Source organism: Larimichthys crocea, chromosome VI, assembly GCF_000972845.2.
Source record: "Larimichthys crocea isolate SSNF chromosome VI, L_crocea_2.0, whole genome shotgun sequence".
NCBI classification, from domain to species: Eukaryota; Metazoa; Chordata; class Actinopteri; family Sciaenidae; genus Larimichthys; species Larimichthys crocea.
The window spans coordinates 2071515-2097151 of NC_040016.1; positions in this window are offsets into that span (position 1 = coordinate 2071515).

Below are 25637 nucleotides of genomic sequence, written 5' to 3' on the forward strand. Positions count from 1 at the left end.
CCACCAACCCCTCTCTCTCCCTCCTTCATCTGCACCCATCCCACACCTCCTCCTCCCAACCCAGACATAGAATAACAGGACAGAGATATGATTACTAATCTGCCCCCCAAAAGCCAAACACTAAAAATGTTGGGATTTGTTTGTTCAGTCATCAAGAAGTGTTTCAAACTGAAGTGTGTGTCTGGAGGGGTGATGGTGTAATGAGAGTTTGGAGCTTCAGATGTTTGTTTTTGTTCTGATTGGATTGCGTGAGGCTTGATGTGTCCTCGACTGCTTACTGGTCTCATTATGGGTGTAGCAATCTACTTTTAATAGCAGCAATTTGTTGGGTATACCAGGATTGGTGTCATGGACTGTATACAGGCTTGCCATTTCTAGACAAGGTAATATAATACAGTAATCATGTTTTCTGACTTGGTGGCTTGGCGATGTATTGTATGTCATGTCTGCTGCTCAGGAGAAATCACTCCAGGAGCATGTGAATATCCTTCTCCCACCTTGTGTGCCTGTGCTCACAGCTACAGACGATAACTTCTTCCTCTCTCCACTTCTAATTGTTTCCATTGATGTGCTTCCGCTGCTCTTTCCACATGGATGAGGATGTGATTAAGTACTCGTCTTATGGATTCATTCAGTTTGCTGGCAAAGATTTTACATCCATCTGTCAAGGAAGGTAGGATATTTCATTTGTCAAATACTATAACTGAATAGAGGTGAGATGTCACATGTGTAACTGAACAGAGAGCGTAAGACAGGGGAATAGAAAAGAAAGCATGTACAGCGAGGGGGCTTTGAAGGTGATTTAGCTTCTGGTCTGAATGAAAATGTGATCAGAAGAATAGGTACCACAAGTTATTGTCTGCCAGAGTAAGATTCTTAGATCTCTCATTTCTGCGGTACTCGCAGTTGCGCGAAAAGTGATTGGTGAGCTTAATTGTGTATTTTATTCATTTGTTATACTGTACGCTAATCAAAAATATGATTTTTTTTTACATACTTTAAAGTAGTATTTATCATGAAGTATTTAGTGAGAGTCATTCCCATCACAGGAATTCGCTTCAGAGATTGAATTGATATTTGACCGTTTCAACTTCCCCTTTGTGTCTTTATTCTCTTGTTCAGTGCAGCAGGGGAGCCACTCAACCAACAATGGTGGATAAACCTACATATACAAAGCCAAAAGGGCCTGTAAATGAACAGCAGAAGGCCTTGGAGTGAGAGACGTGGTCATGTCTTTATTTTTGCGAAACAGGATTAGTGAGCTGATGAAAGGGGACAGTGCTCAAAGTGACACGATTACTTTCGGTGTCAGTTTCGCTTTACAGTTTGAAGAGTTCCCTCTTCGCCCTTTCAGGCGTGGAAGCTCAGCGGAGTTCTGCCCCCGGAGACAAGATTGCCTCAGATGCTTGTGAACCCTTCAGGCATGGTTTTTTGTTGGACTTTTGGAGGCTGACACAAGGGCCTCTTCCACTCCTCCACCCCCTGCAGCACACAGCTCATTGGGCATAAGAAACACAATTAAATTCAGCTAAAGCACAACCACTGACTGCTCAGCTGTAGCCTAATAGGCTTAAGAGGGGAAAATAAATCTAATTGCGTGTTATTGGTCTGAAGTTAATCCCCCATGGCCTGACACTAGACAGAGTTTTGGTGAGTGCGTGAGGCATGCTCAATGGTTCTGGAGAAAGATTAAATGAATGACAAGAGTTTTGGCGGTAACAAAGCGAAAGGGTTGCACTTGACTCCTGACAGGGGCTGAAAACAACTAAAAAGCTTCTTAAGTGGCCTGTAAGTCTTATCAAGTGCACTCTCTTGTATGAAGAGAGCGCTCTGTAAGAGTCCACACACCAGTGAAATGATGATGTCAGGACCACAGTGCAGAGTGATATAAGGTTTCACTTTCTTGCAAAGTTTCGTTCGAGGTGAAGGGATTATGAAAGCTTGAAAATGTTCCAGTGACTGCAGGCATGGGAGGTAAGAGGCGCTGTTATGAATTAATTCTTTAATTACACAGTTTTGAGACATATTAGATGGGATTAATATGCAATTACTCTGTCCACCAATGACACCTGATCTGATTTCTAAGGCTTACGAACCAAAGCGATATATAAAACACTTAACTTAGCTGTTTGGTTTCTGAAATGGTTTCCAGTCCCGAAGCAATCCTGTGAACAGATTGTATTTTTCTCCAGTCCCACCATAATTAGAGTCTCAATTTTTCCCTTTTGTACATATTATTAAGTTGTTAAAACTATCAAGTCAGAGGTTGGGCATTTAACCGCATAGCCACACGCATTGTTAATCCTTTCTCTGTTATTTCAACTCGACAAGATTTGGCCTCTCTCAAGGTTTTTCGCTAAGTGCACAATACCTTTCAGCTGTGCGTATGGTCATGGATGTGCTGGTGCAAGATGGCTAAATAGCTCATGGTGTAAATAGGACCCAGACGATTGAGCTCCAAAGTGGATGGAAACAGTTTCCTAACTTATTTACTTTGGAACGATCAAGAAAACCACCTATTTACTTCCAAGCCCTTCTTCTTTGGAAGATATAAGTCTGTGTTTGATTTAGTGAGCACTTCAACAACTCACTTTTCACAATGAGTACTAATAGTTCTCCCTTGGATAGCGGCCCTGCGGCATGTGAGATTCACAGAGTTGTGACGGCCTCCTTCGCTGCAAGCAAACAACACAGAGAATAGCCAGTTAACCTCAGACGACACTGGATTTGGCTCTTTGCATGAAGGCCACAGCTTATTCCACCCTGCTGCTTAGACACCATCAGTGGCTGCTGAACCTCCAACCAAGCCTAATGGTAACTTCCCAATGATGGGACGACAAGACCAAGTGGTGGTTTGTGGTCACTTTCAACATGGATCTTGGTTAAATCCTGGTGTGCAAAAACATGGAACTTTCTAATGAGTGTCTTAAGAAAACATAATATAAAACGTTTTCTTAGTTGGCTGGAAGGAAATTTATTCCACATAGACTGAGGCAGCAAAGGAAAAGAGTCACTATCAATCAGACAGCGATTGCTTATTCAATATTGTCAATGATTGTAGCGTTAGCCAAGATTCAGTGGTCATTCTGACCAATCAAATTTCCTCTCCTCTCATCATTTTTACCTGTTGTTAGTATAAATCATCATCCACTTTTTACTTTCTTATTAGGACCAGTATCAAGTTCTGTTTGCCTTATAGTTGTGGGACAAGGCAAAAGTATATTTATAATGTCAAGTCAATTTTGTGTTTTATTTATAATTCTATAATAGCACAAATGCAACTTTTTTTCTCTGCAAAAAGAAAAGAAAAAGAATTAAAAGCCTTCATGGCTAAATTTGGACCAGCAGAAAATGCCAAAACAGACTGCACATGAGCATAATTAGTGTTATTGGGCATGTCAAAATTCATTTTTTTTAAATGCTCTGCAAAAGATCCCCCTGCAATCTGGCACAGCCATAATGTCTTATTAAAATTAATATTGACTTTCACGCATATGTTTATTATGCATGATATCAAATCCAAATTTCTGCAGATGCAGAAGGAGTTGGATTATAGAGTCATTGCGTACTACTAGAAAAGGCAAAATGTGATGAAGCTCTGACTCTCCTCACAGACATTACAAACAGATGGAGCAGAAAGTGCTTATCTTGTTGAATGGGAGTTGGCAGTTGGTAATTAGCACAATCAGTCGTGTTGTTTTAAAGAAAAGGATCTCCTTGGAAGTAATGTTCAGTCTTTGATCACAGCCTGATCACCTGTCTACTTATCTGGACTGTTCTACACATGAGGCCTCTGTTCAGTGTTCAGATAGCGTCTTTGTTAGCCGAGTGGCTTCTTCCTTTGTGTGGTCAAGCGTGGAGCAGATGAGCCTTGGCGAGAGAGTGGCTGGACTTCTGTGGTGAATGCGCCGAACTTCAGTGAAACCTGAAGAGCGCATCAGGATTTTCCCTAACACTGATAAAACCCAGATTTAGTGCTGCTCATAAAACACAAGGCAAATTGTGTGCGTTTAGCTATCTGCTTCAGGACCTGGTAATATGGTCCACTAAATTTCCTCTCAATCTCAAATACCACAGCCAACTTTTTTTTTTTTTAAACTCTGTGGGTGGGTGTAAGTTTTGATCTTTATTTTTCTTCCTAAAACTGAAAACAGTCCTGACTTTTTAAAATTAGTTTTGTATTTTTCACACTAGTTTATTTATGAAACAAAATACACTATAAACATATATTGTCTTGTTGCATTTAAATTGGCTAATAAGGAAAAAAATGTGAAATATTTAGAAGAATTACACCTTATCTGTATTTCAAATAATGCTACATATATATACTTTAATATGGAAAAGTATACACATACATACTTCAAGACCACAATCTGCAAACTAAGGGGTAATACGTGTTATCATTGGATTAGCTGGTTCATAAGCCTCCTTTCCGCTCTCATAGGTCTGGAAGAAAAGTCCTTTCACACGCAATTGAACCCAAAGTTCATATCCTTACGCATCACACCAATTACCTCAATATCCGGTTATACAGAGCTTTTAAATTTGAGGGCTATGGATAACTCTGAGTTTTCATCTTCTCATTACCCACCTCAAAGACTTATTGTGACAATTAAAATTAAAGTAAAAAGAATTTCTCCCTTATCATTGCTCCCTTCATGTGATACATATTTTTGCAGCTTTGTTCGATGGTAGTTTCATTCATTCCATATATATAAAATACTAGTGTAATTTATATTTTCTGTAAAAAATATAACCTGCAGGTATATTTTTTTACCCAACAACAGCACATTTCCCGTTGACATCTGTTTTAGCGCAGTCTAACACCGTCATTTCTTAACCACAGTGCAACAGTAGCTCAGCAGTTATAGTGTGGAAACAAATGTGGCAACAGAATCAGCCCGGGGCTCAATTTATGGCTCACTGAAAGTACAGAGAGAAAAGACAGCTGCACTTCCTGCAATTCCATATGAAGCCCCAAACTAAGTTAATTATAATAATTACAACTTTCATCAATTCACTGTCACAGCATTTGGATTTCCTCACTTCACTTCTATTTCTGAGATTTCCTCTTCAGTCTCAATTTTTTTTCCTAACCCACTGACTGTTTCTCCCCAACTCTCTTGTTTCACAAGAACAAGGGGAAACCAGAATATTATTACGAGTAGTCAAGCGGGTAACTGCAGCCATGTTTTTTTTTTTACAATAATGGGTACAGTGCTTTGTCTTGACCCTTGAAAATGGCCTGCAGTAAAAAGTGAAGTGAAGAAGGAAAATGCCAGCAGAGAGTTTTACATGCACATATATATATGTGAATACATCAGTTTATATTTCTGTCTTTGTGTGTTTGTGTGTGTGTGTGTCACAGAAACAGACCTCCAGAGAGCGGGGGCGAACAAGAGAGAAACTGAGTGCGAGAGAGCAGGAACGTCCTCTGGTATCTAAATGATTACAATGAGTCCCTTTCAAGCCGTAGCGCCCATTGCTGTGACTTGATATGATTTTTATCAGATGCTGAAATGCTACATTACCAAGTGGGCAGTAAATTATGTCTAAACCAATTACAGTGGGACCCTGTGCGGCCCAACGGCCACAGAGGGCCAAGTGGGAGGGGATGAGGGTGGATGGAGGAAAGGGGGGAGGCCGGAACGAGAGAAGGATATGATAGGGTGGGTTTTGGGGGGTGAGGGGAATGGCTGGAGTTTGTCTTGATTAGTGGAGTCTGGGGGCACATGAGAGTCTGGCGATAAGGCCCCTTGCAGTGTGTGTGTGTGTGTGTTTGTGTGTGTGTGTGTGTGTGAGTGTGTGTGTGTGTGTGTGAGAATTGCAGAAGAAATGCACATAAACAAAGGTTAGCATGTGTGTATATGTTTCCTTGCGTGTGCGTGGATTTATATGTGCATTTAGGGAAGGTGTGTGTCTGTCAGAGGTCAGAGAAATCAAAGCAGAGAGTCATGGGAAAATGTGTTTCAAAGCTGCCCCCAATAAAGCAATAAATTAGCCTCAGTTACCTACTGCCTGTCGAATAAAACTGCTGAATTGCTTTCATATCTCTGGCTGGCGAATGAGTGCATATTCCCTTTTTTATTGTCTATAAAATGTATCTGAAATAAATCAACATAAACGGCTGTGTTATCTCACTGTTATCTCACTTTGAAGAACAGACGCTTTTGCTTAATAATGGAACATAATATACGTCATATGAATGCTGTAATATCTTCTGAAACTAAAAACCTGGAGTTAAGATTTTCTTTCTTGCCAAACAGGCTTAATGTCTTGACAGAGTCGAAATGAAAATTACAATTGTTGCTAAGGAATCAATAAATACTGTTTTTTGTTTTGGCTTATTGGACCAAAAAGAGGAAACATTATTTACCCTTTATTTATTTATCTTTCAAAGGGACAGTGTAGCTGCTATTACTTTGATTGGTGGCAGGCATTTCAATGGTTTCTAAAAATCATTTACTTTGTTAGCCATTAGTTTGTCCCATACGCTGTCCCTACGTTATTTGATTACTTTGTTTGTTAGTTATTCCATCATAATTTTCTGTGTCAGGAATTGGAAGCGAGCTGTTAAAATAACGGGAAAACTAACTACTCCACTATCTGTGGAAATAAGTGTTACGGGCTATGTAAACTAGCTTCCACTTTCCAGCACGATCACTAACAGTTCATAACTACGGTGTTTAACGAGAAAGGAGGGGGAGACAGTCTGGTCATTTGGTGTCACTATAACTGGAGTCATGAAAAAGAGGGCAATCTTTTTTTATAATAGAGGTCGAATGTAGCGTTGCTGTGGCTCAGCAAGTGTTAAAATAACATGAATGTACAGTAACATCTAGTGGGAATAAGCACTAACGACATTGCTAAATGTTGAAAAAGGACAGACAGCTTAAATCGCTAACAGTACATAACTAATGCAATGTGTGCTTGTCGAGGAAGGCGTAAAAACGTTATGTATCAGTGTTCATAGGCTACATGGCTAGGATGTCACCCAACGCCCACTCAAAGGTTTGAAGCTGAACTGTTTCCACAAATATGTCCAAAAATGTGTTTGAACCTCTTATTTAAAAAATGGAAAATTGCTGCAGTTATATTATTATAGTTTATATTTCCATGCACAAAAAATGAGGAGAATTCAAATTTCAATAACTCTGTGTAATGTAATATCTCTGAACTTTGAAAGTTCTGCTGTGTGTGAGTGTGTGTCTTATCCTGTCCATCTGCCCTAATTTGTTTATTCCCGTCCTTTTCATAAACACCATTAGAGGGCAAATAGGTGATAGTAAACTGAAATGGCTCCGCCGCCCATTTACTCAACCAATTAAGATAAAGCTTTGAACCTTTGCCGAAGACAAATTGAATAACTCTCTCTTGTCTGTTTTGTGCAACTCTTGCTGAACTGTGCAATGTGGCTCAATGATTTACTCAGTCGGTGGGTTTTGTTGTCATACGGGGAACCATCAAAATCTCTTTCAAAGCAAAGATAAATGGCGACAATAAAAGAAAGCATGATAGCAACGTTTTTATGCAACAGGAGAAGTTATAATGAGCAATATATAATAATCAACTCCAGCAGCATCAATGCTAAAGTACTTGTTACTGACATGATACATTTTACCCTTTATGCTTTTATCCCTGTTTATAAATGTTCTATTGGTGCACTTTATTTATTCCACTAAAGTGCTATTGGCTTGTCATGTTTAATCACAGGTTCTATATGTGATGAAGTCCAGTTTCTAGTTGACCCTGTCACTGGCGGAGAATAGTTCATGTGAATAGAAAATGAATCACTTGGTTGTTTAAAACCACCTGAGCCCTAATTGAGAAGAGAAATCTTTCAACCCACTGCCAACATTTGCCTCTTTTTCTATTTTTGTGTCCATTTTCTTTGTTAAAAGGGGGGGGGCTTTACAAACTGAAATGAAAATCCCCTTTCTTTGTAATGTTTATTCTGTCTTTTCCCATATCCGCTCCCGCTCTGACTATAGCCTCCCACCCCTATTCACCATATTCCCGGATGAGAGCGGCTTGGAGCCAGCGATAGCCTGTAGATGAAAGGGGAGACAGAAGGGGGAAGATGGTAATGAAGCAGAGGGAAGAGACAAGAGGTCCCTGCGGGGACTCTGACCGCCTCTCGGGACTTGTTTTGCTGTCAGACCACGCTGGCCCCCACGTCCACAGCTCCCTGTGGAGGAGATGTGTCAGAGGATGTTCTGGGTCAGCCATGGGAAGAGACCATGTCTGAGCAGATAACGGCTTTCTGCCAAATTACCGCTGATGCTTTTGATGTTGGAAAGTGTAAATAAAAAGAGAATTAGCTTGAACTAAGGCCTACTATTGAAATGATGTGAATCCCAGTTAAGTCTGAATTGCTCGAATGTCTACGTGCATGTGGGTAGCACATACAGCCTTTGCAACGACAGCATAAAGAGATGAAAGGTTTATTAATTAGATGAACAATGTTTGGAGTATTTCGAAACATACTCATCAAGCCTTTTTCAATGGTGTTAGCCCGACAGCTTCTGTGAGTGGCAGGCGACTACATGCTACGTCATCCTGTGTGCAGCTCTGCTTTTTCTCAACAATTTACCACTTTAGAGGGCCCAATGGCCAATCTGCAGACAATCGTCCCCTGTAACACTATCTGGGCCCTGCTGATAAAATGCAGATGTGGCTCCTCTCAATGTGAATTTGTGACCCATTAAGGAGAGCCCCTCCTCTTTCCTCACCACTCCATCCCTCCTCTTGGCAGAGACTCCAGACCGCCTTTTCACATGCATTCCCCAAAAGCAGGTATGTGGATAGTATCAGGCTAACGAGTCACAATGGTGAATTTGTTCAACAAGGAGCACCGCATTACTTAAATCCAAGTGTGGCTCTCCCTCTCTTTGAGATCTGCGGACTAGATTGGCGCGGTCTCCCCAGCGTCTCGTTTAGGGACGGACAAAAGGTGAATTCAAGCGCTCCCTTTGAGGTTCACGAGACCTGACTCTAGTCTATTGATGTCAAGTCTCCCCTCAGTCTCTCAAAATGTCTCCATTGGTCAGCCGTCACTCTGTAACAGTTTGTTTGTGCTTCAGTTCAAGAACAATGAAAAGAACCTAGAACAAAATGAATCATATCGATAGAATGACTCACATGCACGTGCACAAACCAGTGCCAAGTTCAACTAACTGACTTTCCCACGATTATCTGCATTCATCACTTTAATCTTGGCCATAACCACCTTCTTCTCTGCAGTCGGCAACATGCTTTCTGTGTTTGTTTTTTTAGATGATAGAATGTTTTAATTGCAGGGTTTATTTAAAGTCAACAGTACATCATGTTTTGCAGGGTTATGCAATGAGTGTATGAGGAAGTATATGTTTTAACTAGAGTGAACATTTAAATTTACTGTTAACATGACATGCAGTGCCAAAATACTCTAGTAGTATAGTATAGTCTTCAATTTGTAATATTAAGCAATCCTAACCCCTCCAGACTGTTTTTATTTAAGGTACCAATAAGACGATAAAATATGATCTAGAAAGGCTAGTTTGAGAAACAGATCCATGAGCCTGAATGTTGATCAGTCTTCAAAAACACGACACAGCACTTTATAACACAATGAAGAAGGACTTTACATCCTTGGAAAATTATCATAGAAGTAATGGTTTTATCCTATTTCAATGAGCCAGAGGTAAACAGTAGAATTACTCCATTTACATTATAACATATATCTTTGCTCACTGAAATTAGAAAAGAGGCCACATTTTTCACACAATGCTGTTGTCTGTCTGCACACAGCCCAAAGGCCTCTGTATGCTTAAGTTGAACTGCGTGTTAGATCATCTATCAACAACCCCCACACCTTACTGACATTGCTATTGTGGGGAAGAGCGGAGCATAATCAGGCAATCTGACAATTACAATTATGTCACACAGCAGTTGGCCAGGTAAAATGAGAAAGTATTTGAACTTTCACTGACACTCTCACACTCTTTTTTTTTTTATTCTTAACACCGCAACTTGTAACTTTCAGTGTGCAAAACCAAGAACACAAACATTTCCAGTGTGCACCTTTATCTCTATTTGTATGATTCATCAAGTGGAAATAAAGTGTGCACCTTTATCTCTATTTGTATGATTCATCAAGTCTCGCTCATCTTTTTCCCCTTTGATGTGATCAGTACATTTTTTCTATCCAGCATCCTGAGCTGTACTGCGGCTCAAAAAGAGGTAGCCTGAGCAGTGAAATTACCTGGTTCACTGTTTACTGCTGTTCAGCAACAGCTGTGAAGCAGGGATGTGGAGCATGGCTGCCGTTGAGCAAAATCCGGTATCTCTATCTTTCTGTGTATTTATCCTCCGTGTTTAACTGTATCAAAACAAAATCAGTTCCATTTAGGTGAAAAGTAGCACAAAGTCGCATAGATTCACACTGTGTACTAGACGAGGTACAGCTATCACACTAGAGATGATATGACGACGTTCTCTTTATATTCATAGTAGTAAATTGTATTCTATGACTTCCATATAATTTCAGTAACTTTTGTTTTGACCACCCTGACCGCTTCTGATTTGAAAGCAGCCAAATAACAGTGTCTCAAACTGTTTATACTGACCTCATTGTTCAATTTGTAAAGATCCCCCCTCATCTGTGGCTTGGCCCAATACTGCCTCTGGCTATGCTTTTACATACTCTGTGATCTAGCTCATTGCACCACTTCACTGTGAATAGAGAGAGTTAAAGTCAAACCCCGGGGTAACAGAGGAGAGCATTATGGATGAGCAGCCTGTGAAAAAGACCCATTGAAAAAAGGCCTTTGACAGTTTAATTGGTCGAATTAGTCACGATATTCAAATCGCCTCTGTTGACCAGCCAATGACTGAAGTGTGTACTACTGCAGGCTGGGCCAACCACAAAACTCTGTCCAGATTGCAAACGAGACACATTAGGCTTTCCCTTCCTGCCAGCAAACCCCAGTCCAGTGGCACAGCACTTTTTGCCAGTTCAAAACTCCTTGAAAAAGTTTCATAGCTACTTTCTGGCTACATGGAAAACATTGAAAACTCCTTTATAATATCTGTCAGCTCCCCCAGTCTCCAACATAAACAGGTGTTCCACCCAAGCCAGTGTATTTACTTATGTCAAGGCAGTGCTTACATATACAGACACTCAACACACTTTTAACATTCTCCTCAATGCTACAGCCGAGCAGCACTTGGCATCAGTGTCTGCGGCCGGCTACACTGTTTCAAGAAGACAAATTAAAGCCATATAATTTCCCTGCTGAAAGACTTGCTCTGTATCACAGGTGTCACGGCCCAAAGCAGGCGTTAACTCCCTCCAGCCCCCCAAACACACCCACACACACACACACACACACTGTGGTTCATGCTCACACTAACATGTATGTAAGACAGCTACAAAAAATATCTCAAGCAGTCACTTAAGTCCCCATAGCATGGTTAACGTGGTTGTAAAACATGCCGGCCTACGCATGGCTCCAGCTTGTAATAACTGGTGATGACAGTAATATGAGTTTGCATGTGTGTGTGCGTCTAGATAATGTGTGTGATTGTGAAAAATGTATATAAATGAGTGCAGAAAGATGAAGGTTTGGATTGTAGGGGATTAGTCGATTTGTATATGTTTAAAGAAGTGCCTTGAACAGAAACAGAAATTTGCGCATTTGCTTTTATTGGAGTGAGAACAATCAGGATCAACTTTGTGTTTTAAACCTCCCTCGGGAGCAGCAGAAACAAGCTACAGGCACAACACTGACATACAAGTTGATAGAGCGAACATGTCAGCAAACAGTTTGTTTACACATCCACCCAATATGGAGCAAGATTAGCTTTAATATGCAGTTATTTTTGTGTCCACCTGATGAATGTAGGCCCATCATTCACTCTCCTTTTATTTCTGTTTTTGGTTTCAACCAACTCCTGTGGGAATTATCTGCCTCTTTAGCTGATAAATGCTCCACTATGTCCTCCAGCTAGGCTGACTATGTCTGTAGGATGTTTGCTGCTGGGCAAGTCGAGTATTGTGGGTTTCTCAAAAATTTTGCTGAAAGCTGCCTGCTGCCTCCGGAAACAACGCTACAAGAGTGGGATGAGTGAACATGAAACAGTAAAGTTGTACATAAACAGAAATGTAACAAGTGTGGTTTTAGGGGGAGTTTCAGTGACTGTGTGCAGAAAGCTGAACTTCTTAAAAATATGTGCTTACCAACTATATCAAGCAACTTGCACTGCCAGAGACACTGAACAATTATATTATTTAAGTTTTAAGTATTACACACAGATTTTTTGCGTTTCTGTTCATGTACATGTTTAACGAACAATTTATACCATGTGAAAAGGCTCAACACGCCCTGACTCCAGCTCATTATAAGGCGGAATACTGTGTTCCAAAATAGCCCCTATTTCTTCCAATGAAAGATGCTCACAAGCCGAGCCAGAAGACTTCCTGTTGGCTTGAGAGTACTTAATTTTTTACTGCATCGAATAAATAAATGTTTCAAACAGTCACTAATCATACGTCGTGTATGGGAAAAAGTGTTTTTTGGCTTTTCGTCACCTTGTGAGGTGTAATTCCAACCGTGTCCACAACACCAAAAATACCGCTCAGCTCAGAGCTGTTCCTGTAGACTTGCTTCAACTCAATACTAAACACATAAACATGAGATTATATATCAGAAAGTCATAATGTATTTCCTGAAATGTTGAACTATTCCTTTAAATGGAAAGCTGGGAGTGAGAAGGGTATCCAGCAGGCAGCGAAGAGGAGAGGACGAGAAATAGAAGAAGGGGAGAAAAGGCGATAGAGCACTGAAATGCCTAAAGTAATAATCCTTATGAGACACAAAGGCGTGCACTCCCTGGTGTTCATATGTGTGATAATGTGGCTTGGCCTTCAGCCACTTCCAACAGTTGAAGAAAGCACTCGAGAAGAGAACAGAGGCTGTCCCTTCCACTTACCTCCCCCCACCTCCCTCTCTGACTCTCTCTATATAAATGCTTGGCAGTTTTACGCATGGCTGGGAGCAATTTCCCACAATGTGTAAATTAGTCAATCTCCCAAGTCAGTAAAGTGGCCTTTGATGGGGAGGACATTAATGAAGTGTACCATTAGGCCTCACATTTGTATTCTTAGGGGCTCTCCAAGCTTTTGATGTCGCGGGGCCCCATGGCTGATTATCCACATGCCAGCGCTGCATGCCTCTGTTACTTAGACGAGAAGGAGGGAGGGGAAGAGAGGAAAAAAGCAAAGATGCTGGACGTTTAATGTTCTCTCTCTTCTTTCGCTGCCCCGCCGGACTGTCCGCACTGTCCTGCTGGCCATTTGAAATTGGCAAGAGAAAGAAAGAGAACGAGGGAAAAGAGAGAAGAGAGTGTGAGTGGTCCAAAAAGTGCAGTCGTGGAGCTGGACTTCTCCCTGACACTTCAAAGCGCTGTCTGGAGTAAATTGCTGTGGACCGCTTCATTCAGAGTAGAAGGGCTTTCCCTTTGCGGATGACAGTTGCATGGTGACAAAGTTCAATTGGCACTGGTAGGAGTGGAGAAGGGGAGGGGGGGGGCAGATCAAAGTGGGACCATTGTAATGGTTTTGTTCCGTGGAAAATCGCTTTTTGTCCCCGGCCTTTTCAAGCCAACTCCTGGCTCCAGTCAGGGTAAATGGGATTTTTAACTCCCTTGTGTGGGTGGAAGGGCGAGGGGAGGTGGAAGAGCAGAGGGAGGGGAGATTCTTAGCCTCAGGGTAAGGAACTCAAGACCCCCCCCTCTCCACCTCCCCTCTGCTCCTCCTTTAACCCCCCCTCCACCCAAGCCCCTCTCTCCACTCTCTGACAATGCAAGGCCAACTATGTTGATGTTCTTGAGCCTTTCATCTGAACTCGGCATCATAATCTTCACAGAGAAAGTTTGGCAGAGCAATTGTGCAATTATGCTTATTGTAATTTCCTAGAATGGGACAATGACTTATGCCCTTTAAATGCTTTTTGTTATGCTCTCATCTGCACTTGTTCGCTCACACACTCTGTCTTTACGCCTATCTTTCTTCTTGTTGGTGTAATGGGAGATAAAGCAGAAGAGGTTGATCGTAGCCAATTATGGACAAATAAACTATCATCATCTATCTCTGAGCTTTCATCTCCTCCTCCTCCTCCTCCTCCTCCTCCCATGCTCCTTCACTCTCATCTGTTTCATTCTTAAAGGTCCAGTGTGAAGGATTTAGCTACATAGCAGCAGATTGCAACCCTCTCGTTTCACACGGTCCTTCTTAACGTGAAATATGGTGTCACAATGGCCAGAAAACATGAAAGACCCTATCTAGAACCAGTGTTTACTTTGTCCTTTGTGGGCTATTGTAGAAACATTTCAGTTCAACATGATGAACTGTAAAAGGACCTGTTAGCTCTGAAAAGGCTCATTTTAAATCTTCTTTAAAACACTGGACCTTTTAAACAGGAAACGTCTTTATTGTCTTTATTGTAAGCTGCTTTGAGTCAGTACAAAGGAACACACATCACAGCACAACATAACATAACTACTGAATGGATGACATTTGCTACAGCATTAATTGTAATCACTTTTATTTATCTTTTAAATGTTAATTTGTGCAAGACCTTCATTTAGGACTGAATACATACCAAACCAATCAACCTCAGCCATGCTTTGTGTTTATTGCTATCATTAAAAGTTAACATACTAACCTGCTGAATTAAGATGGTTATCATGATAAACATGTATACCTGCTTCACACCGGCGTGTTAGTATTATCATTGTGAGCATGTATTTAAGTCAAAGCCCTGTTGTGCCTAAGTACGGGCTCACAGGATTGCTTGCATTGCTGTAGACCTTTCGTCTTGAGTGGACATTGACCACTGAACAGACGTGACACGTGTCTACACTTAGGTGAACAACATGACAAATGGCTTCTCAGCATATTATAACTGATAGTATCATTATTTAGAATATATTACTTTATCACAACTTCCTACATCCCCCTAAATTGGCACGGCTATTCCTACATCTTAATGCTTGCTTACGAAATTAAACACAATTAGCAGTTTTTGCATGAAATCTTCATATTCCATTACAGCACATTAGTGACAGTTTCTGACTGACTCTAAACTGTGTACCGAGAGGTGTGTGTGTGTGTGTGTGTGTATGTATCCTTCCACACACACAAGGTATGAGGATATTTTAGTAGCCAAGTGCGTCAGACAGAGCTTGAGCTTGGTCTGTGTGATTGACTGTATGAGCTGCTGGCCAAATGTCTCCGTTTTTTCCCTTGAGCTTGGGGAGAAAAGTGTTATTTCTTCAAAAGCCCCATTTGAGAAACCCCGCAAGCCTGTAATTGCTAGGGAAAAGGCCGGACAACCTGCCAAGCCAAACACTTGAGAGGGAATTGGAAATATTGTAAACAGTAGAGTAACCCACTCACTGTCGAGACCGAGACCAGGGGGTGGAGAGAGTGGAGACGTGGGGGTGTTGGAGGGCTGGAGGGTGGTTGCAGATGAAACATAGAGTGTGTGAAAGAGAAATGCTTACAGATTTATACACATCAGTGATGACAACAGCTCACCGCCTCCTTAGAAAACTTCACAAGTAGACCTCTGTTAAATGAAAAAAGGTCTTATGAAGAGTTCTACAATCCAAAGATGAAGATGTATGAGAGTCCTACCTTTTGTAAAACTTTTAATTCCTATATTGAAGTTGTCAACTCAGCGACGCCCCCCAACCCTGCACGTTGTGAACAGTACTTTATGATCAGTAACTCTCTTTTATGTGTTGACACAATATTTTTCTTGTGCTGTCAAATAAAAGCGGGGGATTATTTTTCTAGCGCAACCCCATTTTCCCGTCCTAATGACCCGAGCCATGCTCTCCTGGAGTAGCAACCATTAAAACCCAGTTTGGGTTCAGTGCAACTCTGCAGTTCTGTCGGCTTATTTCTCCCCCCTCTCCCTGCTTTCCTCACTTGCTTTTTTTTTTTTTTCACCTTCCCCTTTTAAAAACCAAAATCCCCCGACACCAATTAGAAGGCAAAAACGGAAATCTTCGACCAAACATGACATTTACAGGCTAGAACTCAAGACTTTTAACAGCTCCCCCCACCCTCGCTCTCAGACACATATTATGCAGGAGCTCACATGCAACACACACACAGATTGGATTTGTTGTAGTTGCTGAGCTATCAAAATGCCAAATCACTGCATTTTTAGGAGTTATATCCTCAGTTCTGGTTTATTGTTTGGTGTTTAAAAAGAGTTCAAAGGTTTCAGGGTTTTGAATCTTAATAAACCCAAAGTAACACCTCATATATTGTTTCTCTACAGCTTAGCAAATTAATTCTCCTTTCACTCATTTCATCTCACATCAGACTGCCACCCTCAGCGTCGATCTGTGTCAGTCTCCACAAAATTACATCTACATGTGTCTGTATGCCTGCCTTTTAACCAGACTGGACCACAGCAGTAAATAAGATGGAAACACATCATTAACTCAGAACCCCCTCCGTTCTCCTCCCTAGTGCAGGACTACAGAGCATACAAAAAAACAGTTGGGTAATTACTGATAATTAAATCAATTACAGGCAGGATCTGCCTCGCCAGCTCTGGATGGCGGCAGCCGTGTCAGGGCGCTCCAAATATTTGAACAGCACAATCCAAATATTCTCTTTTGGCTGTTTTTCGCTTTGCAGCAAATCACCCACAACCTCGCTCTGACAGCAGCAGTCAGCGTGGCCATGTGGGCAGTGCCAACAGGCAGCAAAGGCCCTGATGAGCTTCAGCATTAATGACGAGGTGATTAGTCAGCTTTTCCTTCCTGCGGAAGAGGCTCTGCAATTTCATCCCAATCATAGTTCGCTTTGAAAGGTTTTTGGACAACTGTAAAAAAAAAAAAATTGAGGGGGCAATTAAATTGTTTTTACTCTTTTTCCCCCAGATTACTATCTGGTGCTCTTGCAGTCATGGTTGACAGGAAAGAGATAAAATGGACCATTTACTGCCTCCTTTGGGGGTGGGCTCAGGCAGGGAGAGAGAGACGCTACTGGCCTGGGCAACAGGATGCTCTGTTTCTCCTTTTTGGTGCTTGTGGGAGTCAAACTGTACCTTTTCACTTTGTTTCAGGTACTAAGATTTCTTTTCTTTGGAAGTTGCATTTTTGTGTCCTGGTAAAAAGTTCATTAGTTAGAGAATAACCAAGCAGATAAAATCATAAACTGTCTCATTAATAGCAGCAAAGACTACACCACCTTTCTTTGGTGTTATCTTTAATTGCTATTTACAATAAAAGCTGATTTATGGGTGTATAACGACATGGGTTTGAGCATGAGTTGCAACAAGTCTTGCGATGTCAAATAAGTGTCTGTAGTCTGTGGTGCCAGTATGAGCAGCATTTTACTCTCCCACCAGTTTTTGTGTGGCATTATTAGCTGTGTCTGATGTGGAGCAGTGGGCTAAAAGAAGGGAGGGGGGCAGTTTATCAGATGCAGATTTGGTGGGTATGGCAGCCACAGTGGGGAGTGGCCACCAATGTCTCTGTGTGGTTTTGATAAAGATAGAGATTTATGCTCTTCCAGCGTTTATGGGTCTGGGCCATTGTTGCGATGCCTACTCAGACCTGCCGCCACCTCTGTCTCGACAAACTGGGAGGGAAGCGGATATCGTTAACAGCTCCCTTTCCACGTACCCCACCTCTTCCATGCTATCACCCCCATCATGCCAACTGAGGGTCAAAGAGTGATAGACTGACACACATAGAGTGACGTCACTGATAAAGCGTTTACCACGTAGAGGTGAAGCTGTGACAGCTGCAGGGAGGATTTCCCCAGGGTGTCTCTGTCAGACCACTGTCTGTTTCATGTTTATCAGATCAAACGCAGACGTCAATATCAGGGTTAATCACGAAGGCCTCTTTCACATTCATTGGTCAGTGGGATTTGTTGAAGGGGAAAATTAAATCTCAGATCTTGTACATCTATATTATTTCCAGGTGTATAGCAAAATTTCAAAGACACAATTCTACATAAATAAAGCTGTATTCTTGCACATCGTTTTTAAAATGATTAGAAAACTGTATTTCTAAATTATAATTTCATTGTACAGGTCAGCATAAGGACAACCTTCTTCTTTTTTTTGAAAGTACAACATGTTAGTGGTTAAAGTATCAGAGGCATTTCTGTACAGACGAACTTTCCTTAGCGGAAGCTCTGTCCACTGTACACTCTGTAGACTGACATTTGTTGCAGATAGCCCACAGAGGCTTCAGTCGGAAGAGTGAGGGCACAGAGGGCAGGAGGGGGAAGCAGTGCGCCGCTGCGCTTGTCCCCCCTGGCTTATTGAATTACCTAAATGAGCAGAGGAGACCAGGCTGGGGCTCTTGGTCGTTTGAAGTTTACAAATCATCCTGACTGCTCTGGGGCTTGGGGGGGACGTCGCGAGGGAGGCGGCGGGTGGGGGGTGTCTTTTGATGCCTTAAATAAAAACATCAGGGAAACAAACAAACAAGGGAGAGAAAGGGGATAAAGATGAAGACGGTGAAGAGGTGGTAAGGAAACACCATGTTACCCATGGCAACTTGGGAATGGTGATGGTTGAGAAACCACTTCCTGTGTATGATGGGAAAATCGCATAAGTTCACTGTTGGTGTCTGGACAGACTAAGGGCCGTTTGTGTGTGTGTGCGTGTGTGTGTGTGTGTGTTTGTGAAAACAGTACATGAGTTAAGCGTGGGTGCTGCTCCGTGTACAGACAGACATTGTTTCAAAGAAATAGTAATTTTGGGTCATATTCTCAAACACCATGTTAAATAAGAAGATTGTCTGTACAATGAAGTTAACTGGTTAGGTTAACTTAGCTCAGCATAAAGACTGTCCGAATACATAGCCAGATTGCTGTAAGTGCAAATACCACTGAAGATCAATGATTAACATAGTATATGACGTTTGCTTTGTCCAAACTAAAATCCGCACATTGTGGGTTCAGGGACTATTTCTTGGCCGGTTGCAGGAATGTCCTGGGTTTCCACTGGTCGCCTGGAAACCTTATGGTAACAACACAGATACCGTTGATGGGTTGCTCGCTGCTTCCCCTTTTCCCATCAGCCTTTATGCTGAGCTAAGTTAATTAGCTGCCCACAGTAGCTTCATATTCATGGTACGCAGATGAAACTGGTATCAATCTTCTCATCTCACACTCTGCAAAAACTCGTATATAAGTATTTAAATATATATATATTCAGTTTATGCATAGCAGAATAGATTAATACAGAGTTTTTGTCTCCCTGCACATTAATAACTCCACTGTAAGAACTGGTGAGAAATTGCTTTGTTCTGATCAGCAGCAGCCTACTGTAGAGAAATTTGCTCTAAAATCTATTTTCGAACATTCTGTCTATTTGTATAAAACAGATGGGAAGAAATTCTGTGCTTCATTTCATTCATGTGTGGATCATAGACCATAATAAGCTCACATGAAACATTTTTACAGTCTGGTTTCAGTTCAAAATTAAATTGAGAAAATATGTGTAAAATAATTTGTCTTTCCTCTGAGAGATTCAGCATTTTGAAATAAAAATATAACTTTGTGGATTTTGCCCCCTAACAACTCAGACCACGATGATTCTTCTGTGAAGACCAATCAATAATTGATTGTGCCTGGACATGATGGAGAAAAGATAGCATGTTGTTACTACAATCAGGGGCCTTTTCCAAGCTATTAAGTGGAACTAATTAATTATGGCGTGGAAATGCGTTAAAATGTCTCTCTCCCACCGAAGACAACATTCATTTTCAGAATGGAAAAGCCTGAAATGCAATTAGTTACATAATCATGGCAAAATAAGGTTGACTTGATTCAAACCATATTGTTCACGTTGCATGTCCCCATTTCCCATTTCCATTCCTCAAAGCACCCGTAATACAGTATTTTGTTTTCAAAAGATATTTACCGTTCTCTTTGGCCGTCCCACTTGCAGTTGATTTTTCAGATTCATGAGGCTGGCTCATTTATGTAAAACACATGCACACATGCTCATGACCAAAAAATGACAACGGGGAAAGAATGATTTCAGCATTTCGATTACCAGGAACTCAATCAACAACTGTCTGGGGATGGTAGGAATCCATTTCAACTTTGTGACCCATTGGCTCTGTGTCTCTGTAACCACGCGACTCTGCTCTAATTGGACGACACAATGTCTGGAAGTTCTGAGGCTGGACAGAACTCACGGCAAATTACCGCTCACTTCCTGTTCAATCTGAGCAGGCACTTGAGCCGTCAAGGGAGCTGTTGGACTTTGAAAAGTGTTTGCTTAGCTTGGCATCTCCGGTAACCGTGACCCTGTTGTAATGAAGAATAATTTTGGAAAGTTAATTTCTGTGCATGCCTTATTTACAACAGCAACATCCCAACAGTGCATGGAACTGATCCAGTAATGTGAATGGGTAAACTGAAATGGCAGTCATGAGATCTTGCTTGAAATTATCTTTTTTGTTCGACAAAAATTTTTTTTAATGTACCTCTCCTTACTTTATGGATGATAATTGTGCAGCACTAAAAGTGCATGGACAAAAAAAAAAGGTTATACTACATTTTTTTAATGTGTTTGTTTTTTTTTTTTAACTGGGACAGTACAGATAAACATGTATTCTGGAAAAAAATGAACATATATTGTAGGTCCTGTTAAAGCTCATTTGCAGCTAAACAACTAAATGAAATAAAACTGATTCAGGATGAAATGTGTATATATCTGTGTCTATTTGTTTATATGTTGTTCATGATTGCATATGTACTGGTATAATATGTAAAAATGTGTTTATTTATATTCCTTTAAGGAGATAAAGTGCTTCTTATTGTGAAATCATACACAAGTGCATCATTTAAAACAGAAGTCACGGGGCTGATCTCATTCAATCTTTATTTTTGTTCTGTGCCCGTGTCTCTACGGTGGCTCCAGCAGGCTCCAGCAGGCTTCAGCAGGCTCCGCGTCTCTGTGCTGCTGCCTGGTGAAAGCAGCGTCCAGTGGAAGAGGATTGGTAGTGACATCTGGCAGTTTGATAAAGTGGATTTGGTTTCTTAGGGGCAATTCCAGGCTGCTCTCCCCGGGCGCCAGGCCTACTCTGGTTAGTATATGACTTACATGTGTAGGCTGCTGAGACGGAGGACTGGTGTGTGTTTGTGTGTGTGTATGTGAGAGAGAGAGTGTCAGTATGTACAGTATACAGTATATCTAAGTAGGTAGCGTATGTGTGTGTGTGCGGTTTGGTGTATTGGGCAGAGGGGAAGCGGTTAGTTCAAATGGAAAACAGCAGTCCGTCCACCATTTACATTAATGCAAGCCTTTCATCACCAGCTCCCCTAAAGCATAGCCTCCCCCCTTCTAATTTACTTTAAACACACACATTAGTCTCATCACTAAACGCTAATGGCTCTTTATGAAACAGAGGTCTATTTCCCATTTTTCTAATGAAGGCCCTGTTTCCCTGCAGAGCCTCCGAGTCCGGTCTAATCCAACGCTGAGATGGCTGATCCGTCCTTCCATAACATCCTCCACCACTGCTGCAAAGTGAAGACAACAAACAACATGCAGGCATGTCCAAATACAGAGGCCGGTGCACGTTAACATGTAGCAGTTCCTCCTTTACAACACATGGTACGTATAGACAGTAATACATCAGACTTTTTTCAGTTTCCCTTTAAGGCTAGTTCCTCTGTTGAAACTGGAGTTTTAAAGGACTTATTCTGCAATTTCCATAACTTTCCCCATTGCAATAATCTTCTGGTATTAATATGATACATAAACAAAAGCCCAAATTATGTTCATATCTGCTGACATGAAGCTGCTTTGTAAATGTTTGTGACTGCATTTGTCTAAATGGATAAGAGGGCTTTTGTAACAGAGCCAGCAGAGCTAAACAGATAACTTGGAAGATGAAAGTACTTCTGAAAATGATATTTCAGTGCAGCCTTCAACCAAACACTATTTACTGAGAGGAATCTGCAGTCTAAAGTGAAGAGAAAACGCTGGCACCAAAATAACTGTTCATACAGTAACTGATTTAAATTGCAAAACATCCCCAGGAATGTCTTTTTTTGTCATATATTTTGTTCTTTATGTGGTTTCAGAACTGAATGATTACCCCTGCATCTGTCCTGAGCAACTGATTTATGAACATGTTGTGGGTTCTGAGGTTTGCTTTAGGATTGGGCCACATGAAAGCCAGGGTGAAGGTCAATAGCACAGGCCTACTGTGGCTATGAAAACATCATGGGTGTTTTCTCGCATGAGAACGCCGGGCCAAAGGACAGACCACGCATTCTGCAGTGCCACCATCAAAAGGAGATTTTGCCCAAAAATGTAAATAAGATTTTTCATCGCTTGGCAATTTCAGGTGCACCTTGAAGCAGGAATACAATCCACGATGTAACTGTGTGTCTTTCACACAGCAAACATACTGAACAGGCTGATCTTAAAATATCTGATTAGCTCAGAGCTGCTGCTGTGGCAACTGCATCTTGTAGTATAGATTAAGAGTTTACATGAGAACGAAGGCTACTTTTCTGTTGTTAAATAAATATAAAAAAGTGGTATAAAATGAATATTTTATACCACTTTTTTTGGATTATTATTATCACTCATACCTGACAAGGACTGTGCTTATTTAATTATTTTTCATCTTACATTTATGGCTGAGGATCAGTAGTCAGACTCTGTGAAAAAAAAGTATATAAAGAGTATAATTTAATAACAATAATATAATTTATTCATAATTATCTATCTAACTACAGGCCTGCATTTATATATAATTTTTTTGATAACAAAAATGTGATACATAACCTTCCCTTCTGAAAAGACTAACTAAGGTTTTTGATGTAAAATTAGTAAAATGATGAATTTCTTTGATCTTATTTTTTCATGTTTTACTCTTCAACCTCTCTCTCTCTCCCTCTCACTGGTCAGTCCGGCCTTACCTCACCCGTGGCATTGGAGGGGGAATTACAGGGCTTAGTTCTCTCAACTTGACCCCGCTCCTAATTACTTGTCAGATAAGTCTTTTGGCTCCTAGTGGAGTGTTGTCCTAACCTCCACTTGTCTGCTGTGTGTCCAAACATAGAGAAAGGAAAACACGTTCCAGTGGAACAGGGGGCTTAGCCTCCACGCCGCGTTCTCACAGAGCCGAACGGCCCACCGCAGGCTCCCAGGGACCCACACAGGTTAGACTGAGGATTACGTACCTCTGTTCTTCTGCTCTGAGGATGAATGAGTGGTGGGAAAAAGGACAGTCACACTGTCTCCTATGACTAGGATTTTATCCTGAAATGAGAGGATTGCTCTTTTAATTTTTGTAGCCTATATTACTTAAGTTTTTCCTTTTCCTTTTTTTCCCTCATACAGTTAAACAATAATACGTTCCGCTTTGAAGCAGGATAAAGAAGCAGCAGAGTTGTGATAAATAAACTGCACAATGCAAACTGGAGGCTGAAGCACCATTCTCCTTGTGAAGGCAACCTGCTGCGAATCTGTCTTCGTCAGGCCATATTGTCTGAGACAGTTCAAAACCTTTTTTGGCATCCTCCCCTGTAATTATGGCTCCTTGAAAAACGATGATCAGTGAACAAACTCAGTGTGTAATAGACGCTAATGATGGATAATAACGCTGGTATACAGAGAGCAAGAGAGGGCTCCTCATAATTTTGATGTGACTTAACACTCAGCAGGAATGTGTTGTGTTTTGTTCTCTTTAAGAGTGATTTATAACAGTGATGGTTGGCTGAGAAACGTATCACTTTTAATTCCCTCCCTTTCCAGTGAGTCACACAGTGCACCGTAATTGAACTAGCCCACAAACATGCAGCAATTATGATTTAATAAGGCTGAGAGGTTTAATCATTTTTACCAAGAAAGAAAATTAAAAAGTCCATGTCCAACATCCCCATAGTTTAGTTACTGATCATATCTCCTCATCTCATCCCTCGCCCCCTTGCTCTTACCCTGGGAAAGCACTTTCTGAGATTACAATACTTTAAACCATAACTCAAAACAGGGATTACCAGGCTCAGAGATTAGCTTTTAAAGGAGAGCTCCCCCAAACCTTTTAAGGTATGTCAACCATTCTGTCTAAATACAGAGCGATAAGGAACTTCGGTAGAAAAGGACCATCCTCCAGGGATTGAATAAGTTAAAGGAGGGGAGTTTATTCCATTATTGTCTAATAGCTTCCATAACCATCACCCTTTACCCCCAATAAAGTCTCATTGGCCTGAGGATTGAGTCTGGATTACATGGTAGCTCTGCTAATAATGTCAAACACATGAAGAGACCTGACCCCGAAACTCACCCATCGCCACTGAGCAGAATGTTAACTTTTCACCGGAGTGTAACGCAGTGTGGTAATAGGAATATAAATAGCATTATGATGTAGCTTCTTTTTAGAAAGTATTATGTGTCAATGAAATGATATGCACAGTATGTGAAACATGTCCATGCAGCATGTTTTATCATCATGTCATTCGCACTTTTTGGGCTTTGAAAGGAGCCGTGCTTAAATACAGACAAGATAGGCTTTTTCTTTTTCTGTGTGTGTGTGTGTGTGTGTGTGTGTGTGTGTGTGTGTGTGTGTGTGTGTGTGTGTGTGTGTGTGTGTGTGCATACCTCAGCTCCTAGGCTGCAGCACTGTACAGCTCCCCCCAGGGCTGCACTGAGAGGCTGGTGCCAGAGAGTCTCACCTTGTCAGGTTAGCCTGGGAACATACTCATACAACAGGCATTTCTTCCACTTCACTCACAAACACACACACACACACATGCTTGCACATTCACATGTGCGCATGCACACAATGGTGCCCACATCATAAGCTAATGAGCCATTATATTGTCATTAGTGTTTTATTTGCACCACCCTGTCTTTCAGCAATCTGTCACACGGTTCACATGGCGATGACTCAGAAACTAAACAGTTGTTGTGGATTTAAGTGTGTGTGTGTTTCCACTCATACGTGCACACACTAATGCTTTTATGCATGTGTCCTGGCTGCACATGTATTGTCCTGTTTGTGTGCGATCAAGTGCCTGCCTTTTTTTTTGTCTGTTTTTGTATGTTCTTGATATGTAATCCATTTCCATTTGTCAAAGACAGACAAAATCTGAATCCCATCATGATGTCCGCTGGGAATCCAGCTCGTGATGATGAGTTCCCATAGGGCCTCAGAGGCCATACATGATTTAAGTAGACTTGAAATTTGTTTGGGGAATGTCTGCTATATAAAGCATGTGTTTATGTACATAGCACGTCATTATCTTTGCATCTTGATTAGATTTACCAACGTTTCTCATGTTTGCACACCTAAATAAGAGAATGTGATGGCAGGACCACCCAAACAGAGCAATCACACATGTAAAATAAGAAAAGGGATGCTCATCATGTGGCAGACAGTTTGACGCTCTTTTGGTGCATGTTTTGTCCTGGGAAAAAATGCATGACTCTAAATACTGTAAAGGTTAGATGAGGAACCTTTGGCAATAGCTGATCATATTTGCCTCATAAATTGAGCAAAGTGATTAATCGTTTCTTACACCAGAGATCACAGTAAGGTAGCAGATCTGTCAACGACATCTCCTGTGCACTAACTTCTCCTGA